The sequence below is a fragment of the Vespa crabro genome, chromosome 20 (genome assembly GCF_910589235.1).
Source record: "Vespa crabro chromosome 20, iyVesCrab1.2, whole genome shotgun sequence".
In the NCBI taxonomy this organism is placed as follows: domain Eukaryota; kingdom Metazoa; phylum Arthropoda; class Insecta; order Hymenoptera; family Vespidae; genus Vespa; species Vespa crabro.
In genome coordinates, this window is record NC_060974.1 from 2,836,503 (window position 1) to 2,844,002 (window position 7,500).

The 7,500-nt window shown below is 28.9% G+C and overlaps 2 long non-coding RNA genes across 2 annotated transcripts in view; both read right to left on the reverse strand.

The window, feature by feature from the left end:
* LOC124430960 overlaps positions 1-7,500 on the reverse strand; it is a 151,780-nt gene that overhangs the window by 67,981 nt on the left and 76,299 nt on the right. The window lies entirely within an intron of this gene.
* Positions 4,964-7,500, reverse strand: part of LOC124430959 — an 8,142-nt gene continuing 5,605 nt past the window's right edge. The window contains exons 2-3 of the long non-coding RNA XR_006943883.1: positions 5,607-5,953; positions 4,964-5,074 (exon numbers count right to left, since the gene is read on the reverse strand). This is a non-coding gene — a long non-coding RNA (uncharacterized LOC124430959). The remainder of the gene's footprint in view (positions 5,075-5,606; positions 5,954-7,500) is intronic.

The window sequence follows — 7,500 nt, forward strand, 5'->3', positions numbered from 1 at the left end:
ATATATACGAACGTAATAAATTTTCTTTTCTTGTTTTTCTTCTTTCTCTCTCTCTCTCTCTCTTTCTATCTTTCTTTTCTTTTCTTTTCTTTTTTTTTGTTTTCCTTTCTTTTACAATATTATCTCCAAGTATCATAACGATTATTAGATTCATTTTTAATTAATATACTTAAAAAAATATCTTAATTAATGATATAAGTTGTGAAGAATTTATTTTGTAAATATAATGATAAATAAACGAATAAACAAATAAATAATTAAAAAAAAAAAAAAATATATATATATATATATATATATATATATAGTCAAATAAAGGAAATATTTATATGAAATTTTTTTATTGTTTCGATATATTGAGACTATCCTTAAAAAATTTAATACATTTCAAGACATATATACACACACACACACACATATATATATATATGTAATGTTAATGCAGAACGATATGTATATATTATATATACAAAAATAAAGAGGGATAAAGAGAGAAAGAGAGAGAATCTTCTGATCGGAACGACGCTTTCTAGCAGCATTAAATTCTGTGTAGAAAAGGGCCGGGTGCAATAAATCTGTTTGCAATTAGCGGAGTGCCTGCACGCGAGCGTTCCGCTCTCATCGAGGTCGCCGTATACGGAGAATAAATGATGTCATAAGGAACGGTGGTCCCTTTTCGATGACCGCCCGTTGCGATTTTCAGAAGAGGAAGACGAAGAAGAAGAAGGAAGAAGGAAAAAATAAAAGAAGGAGAAGAAGAAAAAGTAGAAATGGGGTGCCGACGTTTTCATCCCCTTTCCAATCGAACGGCCGAAGCTAATTTCTAAATAACTAAAATAATACATTCACTTGATATATGTGTATTCGTATATTCGTGTGTATATGTGTCTGTTTGTGTATGTATTTATTTTTTTGACTGTATGTGTATGGACACATATATGTACATGACTATGATCAACAGTTACGTCAATTTACTGGAGTTTATATAAAAATATGTAATATATATATATATATATATATATATATATATATATATATATGATTATTGAATAAAATAAAATATATATATGAAATGATTATTAAAATACATAAATATATATATATATATATATAAAATTATAAAATGATATTAAATGTTATATCGTAACGTGCGTTAATAAAGAAAAACTAGATCTGAAAAACTAATGCTAAATTAATGAAAAAGAAAAAAAAAAGAAAGAAAGAGAAAAGAAAAAGAAAAGGAAGGAAAAAAAATCGACGGAAAATTAAAACAGAAAAAAGGAAAGCAAGAGAAAAGGAAAAGAAAAATGAGAAGAGGAAAAGACAAAAAAAAAAACAACAAACAAAAACAAAAAAAAAGAAAAAAGAAAATTAATGAATAAATTCGTTCATCGCGATTCATTTGATATAAAAGACGAATTCTTTTCTTCCTTCTTCTTCGGTTTTTTTTTTTCCATTTTATTTTTCTTCTTTTCCCTTTTTTTTTTTCTTTCTTTCCAACGATACTTCAAATAATATATTAACAATCGATTTAAAAGTAATTTCTATACGTGTGAAAAATTTCAGAAAGAAGAGAAAGAGTGAGAGTGAGAGAGAGAGAGAGAGAGAGAGAGAGAGAGAGAGAGAGAGAGAAAAGAGAAAGAAAAAAAGAGAAGGAAAAAGAAAAAGAGAGAGAGAGAGAGAGAGAAAGAAAAAAGAGAAGGAAAAAAAGAAAAAGAAAAAAAGAAAAAGAGAGAGAGAGAGAGAGAGAGAAAGAAATAAAGACCATTTCTGCGAGAGCCAATTACAATCCGACTTGGCGTGTAAAGGGCAATCCTATTTGCATAACGCGTCGCGCGCTGTGCGATATCTCCATTACAACTCTCGATCCTTTTCTTCTTCTTCTTCTTCTTCTTCTTCTTCTTCATTTTTTCTTCTTCGTTCTCTTCCTCATCATACTTTCTCTTTTCATCTTAAATGTATTCACTTGTATATATATATATATATATATATATATATATATATATATATATATATACAAATATATATATATACATGCATAAGAATCTATGTATGAATATATGTAAAAAATATATATGCACAGGTACATACATACATACATACATACGTTTACAAAGAGAGGGATAATACATAAAAGACGGAAACCCTTTCAACCGGCTCTCTCTCCCTCCCCCATCCTCTTCCTCTCTCTCTCTCTCTCTCTCTCTCTCTCTCTCTCTCTCTTCATCTCTCTTCATCTCTCTTCATCTCTCTTTTTGGTTGCTCTGCCGTAGATCAAACCCTGCTGGGTCTTTGGACCCACTCTGGATATTTATTTATTAAACGGGATTGTGCCGAGGTGAGAGAATCATATATACATATATATACCATATGATTCCTTCGAACGAATCTCTAAATATTATTTATATACTTAGAACTAAATATTCAAACGTTATAAAAAATTTGCAAACGTTTATTAATAAAAAAGAAACAATGTATATAATAACGAAGATATTTTTTCAATATATAATAGAAATAAATAAATAAATATAAGAAACGGAATCTATCAAAAAAAGGATCATTTAAAATATCACCTTATCTCTATCTATCTATATCTATCTATATCTATCTATCTATTTATCTCTCTATCTCTATCTTATTTTCTAACATTAATATCGTAATACGATATGTAAAAGAAGCATATCATTGGTCCGTATTTCTAATTAAAAATTAAAATAATCCACAGTCTTGACATATTACGCGTCGTAGATCTTTTGCACTTTTACTATCACGTAATAAACTTTATCTCTCCCCCTTCTCCCCCCACTCTATTCCTCATATGCATTATTATAAATATATATACATACACACACATACACCAACACATTAGCACCCATACACACACACACACACACACACACACACATACACACATACACATATGCACAAATTTAATCAGAATTGAGATGCGAGGGCGTATAAGTGGTAGATATCGTGTATCGTTTTCGAAAATGAAACACACGGGTCTATAAATTATGTTCACTGAACGGTGTCCATAATTCGTCGAGTCATTAATCGAATATAGAAAAAGAGTGAGAAAGAAAGAGAGTACGTATACGTGTATGTGCGTTTCCCTATGCATGTGCATATATATATATATATATATATATATCGGGATGAATTCTCCCGTATAATTGCATCTTCGACGGAAATGCGTTCTTACCTTGCTTCTGCTGAACTTTAATTGCATCTCGTGTTTTCACGCATACATGTATGCGTATATGTATATGTATTTGCATGTGTATGTGTATGTGTGTAAGAGATAGAGAGAGAGAGAGAGAGAGAGAGAGAGAGACAGCAAATAATAATGTGCAAAGAGACACGTTACTGTAGCATAACTTTTCGACGTTATCACGTTCTATCACGTTTGTTTGTGTGCCTGTATTTGTTTCTACGTATTTCTATACGTCTATGTACGTACGTGTGTTTGTGGCGTATATTTGAAAAATATTATTATACGTACTTCCGACGAATCCGGATTCGCCGGTCATGCGTTCCTAATTAAGATATGAATCCTGGTAGTATCTTCATCTGGGACACGCGATCATATTCGATTCGAATTATCCATTTCCCCTTACGCCAACTACGAGAAATACTAGTTTACGATATCTTTTGGTTTTCTTTGCTCTTTTTCTTTTTTCTTTTTTTTTTCTTTTTTTCTTTTTTCCTTTTTTTTTTTTTTTTTTATTGATTTATTTACTTTGCTTCTTTTTCTTTTTCTCCTTCCTCATTATTATTATTCGTTTTTCCCTTTCTTATTTTTTTCTTCTTTTATTTTCTTATATTTCTTTTCGTTTGTCCTTTTGTTTATTATTTAAAAAATTTTTCTTTTCTTTTTTTTTTCTTCCTTTTTAATTCGATTTCTTTCTTCCGTTCCCCCCCTCTCTCTCTCTTTCTCTGTGTGTGTTTTACTTTTTCTTTTTTCTTTTTCGATGATAACTTCCTCGAAAGAGTATCCACAATTTTATTTTTCTTATATATATATATATAGATATATATTTTTCTAATAACTTAGGATCATTCTTGTTCCCGCAGTGAAAAAGAAATTATATTTATGAGATGAGTACATACATATATAAATGCATACATAAATACTAGACATGCAGCTATCCTATAAGAATTATCATTTCCGTGATATTTATTTGTTTATTTATTTATTTTTCTTATTTATTTATATATTTATCCATTTATTTATTTATTTATTTATTTATTTATTTATCGATACGTATTTATAGGTTATCTTTGATAAAACTATTGAAAAGAATTACTGAAACGACGAAAAAAGAAAAAAAGGAAAAAAGAAAAGGAGAAAGAAAAAAAAATAAACGAAAAGAAAAATAAATGAGAATAAAAAGAAAAGAAAAAGATTTACTCAGAAAGTTGAGAATCTTTGCTATCATCCTCCCTCCCTTTCCCTCTCTCCCTCTCTTATTTTTTTTTTTTTTTTTTTTTTTATTTTTTTTTTCATATAGGGTCGCGAATAAGATCGAATTTCAAATGTGGCTCTCTTGCTTCCCTTTCACCTTCGAAGGGTTAAGTATCTTCGCACGTATCGTCCCTTTCTCTTGGAAGCTTCAAGAAAGGAAAAGAGAAAAAAAGAAAATAAGAGAGAGAGAGAGAGAGAGAGAGAGAGAAAAAGAGAGAAAGGAGTCTTCCGTTTCCGGATTGGCGCGTTAATCGAAAGAGCCCATCTTTGAGAGGGTAGTAAGTATATGGTATACCTTGTCTCTCTTTCCCAAGGATATGGTACTTAGGCACGTGGTATATATATATATATATTTTTCAAGTATTTTCTTTCAAGTACTAATATCGTTCGTCTCTCTCTCTCTCTCTCCCCTCTCTCCCTCTCTCTCTTTCTCACTCTGTCTCTCTCTTTCCCTTTAGAAAATGTCTTTCTTTCTTCCCTTATTTATTTACATTTTTTATTCGTTTCGTTTTCCCGATATTTTTTGTCTTCGCCATTTTACTTTTCCCCTTTTCTTTTCTTTACGTTCGTTCATCCCTTATTTCCAATCTGTTTTCCATTTTCTCTCTTCCTCTATTCGAATTTAAAAAGAAAAAAATAAATAGTAATTACTGTATTAAATGATGAAAAAAAGAAAAAAAAAAAAAGAAAAAAAAAAAAAAAGGACAAAAGGAAAAAAAAATAAAGAAATTGTTAAAGCGAATTTAAATAAATAAATAAATAAATATATATATATACATATATACACAAATAAAATAAATATATATATATATATATATAAACATATAATTTTTCAAAAGAATTGCCGATCTTTATTTTATTTTTTTATTTTTTTATTTTTTTTTTTTTTTTAAATTTTTTTTCTCACGCTTGTCCTTCATATTCTCTTCGTTATTCACTTCCTTATTTTTACGAAACTTTTCATTCGAAAAAAAAAAAAAAACCACAAATAAATAAATTAAATGAATAAAAATGAGGAAAAGAAAAAAATAAAAAAAAAAAAAAAAGAAAAGAGATAAAACGTCGAAGCTAATGGAATTAAAATGTGTTACATTATTCTCTTCTTTTGTTTTTTTTTTTTTTTTTTACTTATTCTATTACTCACCATGATTCATAATATTTAGCCAGGCATATTACTTTCGAAATAGATAGAAAACACTACACGTTTCCAGATTCAGAACAGGAGGAACCACTCCTCCCCTCTTTCCTCCCCCTACCCTTTCTCTCTCTCTCTCTCTCTCTCTTTATTTATTCACTCGTTTCTCTCGTTCGAATACGGACAAAAAGAAACGTATGATTAGAAAGTTCGATGATTGTTTAGACGACGACACGCGCCACTTCGAAAGAAAGAAAAAGAGAGAGAAAGAGAGAGAAAGAGAGAGAGAGAGAGACAGAGAGACTTGTGCTCTTTCTCTCTCTCTCTCTATTTCACAGAGAAACGTACGGTCGCATCTGTAAAAATAATAGAAATCTAATTATGTAAATCCTACGGGATTTTAGGATCGTGTCTAACAGAACTAGACTTGGTCATGAACAAAAGTAAGAGACGAAAAGGGGGAAAGGTAAAGTTTATGGGGTTGGGTATGGGGTGGAGGAGGGACGAAGAAACACATCCTTATCAAAATACTATGAGAGAAGGAAAAGAGTCTCCTAAGCACGTTCGACGTGTGTTACAACATTCGAATAATGCTGCCAACTACTTATATACACACATACATACATACATACATACATACATATATATATATATATATATATATATATATATATATATATTTATATATATATATATTGTGCTCATAATTATGAAAGTGGTCTAAGTCAAAATTTCAAAAAAATGAGTTTATCAGTTATTTCACATCCACATTATCATAACTATATGTACTTAATGTAATTTTTACGATATCGTCAAAAATGAACCTTTAGATAGTGAATGTTATTTCAACGTTATACGGAATTCATTTAGTGTTAATTATGAAAGTGATCTAAGTAAAAAATTTTAAAGAAATTACATATAAACATAACTTGAAAATGGCGCGTGGCCCTCTTCGACGCATTTCTGAATTAAATAGTAAGCTGGTAAAAAAAAAGCAACTTACTTATACAACCCTGAGCATTATTATAAATCGATAGAAAAGTGTACAAGGAAAAAGCCATTTTCGATAAAACGAATGTCACAGCCAGAGCCAGATTTTATTTCAACGAAGACACTAAAAGAATCAATAAAAAAAAGAGTTAAAAATACCGCGGGAAAATCTGTCTCTTGGTTGAAAATTCATTGGATGAAATTCTTGAAAAGTGAACCTTATAAAATGTTCTATAAAACTTCTTTAGATGATTCTAAATTCCACGTTTTGGATCTTTCATCTAAAAGAGAAAGATTAAAAATATAAGAAAATATTAAATTACTTTCATTATACACCAACCCTAGACCAGATAACGGAAGAATAATATAAAGATATCATGTGTTTACTATCATACATCACTTCAGTTTATCAGGAACATTTTAAGAATCATAAAAACTAGAAAAAATCATAAAAATGGATTACTTTTTAAAAATAATTAATAAATGAATTATTTCATGAATTATTTCATTAAAGTTATTGTTTCAAATAAAACTCATAGTTCTTTATTGCTTTAAGTCATTTATTGAACATTCAATTAATTTTGAAAATGGTCTAAGTCAATTAGAACTTTAAAAACAACATTTTCGTATGAAATTCATACAATATTTCATATTTATAATAAATTTTCATTAATCAAGATTAAGAAAATTATAAATTAAAATGTCGCATAATATACAAATATTTTTTAATTCGTTCAAAAACGCAATTCATTAAATATCACGAAACAAGAAATATATAACTTAGATCACTTTCATAATTATGGGCACATTATATATATGTCATGTACGTACGTACGTACTTACGTACACATCAACGTGTCCCTTCATTGATAACTATTATTGATTCTAGAAATTTATTTTCTGACGAGAAGGA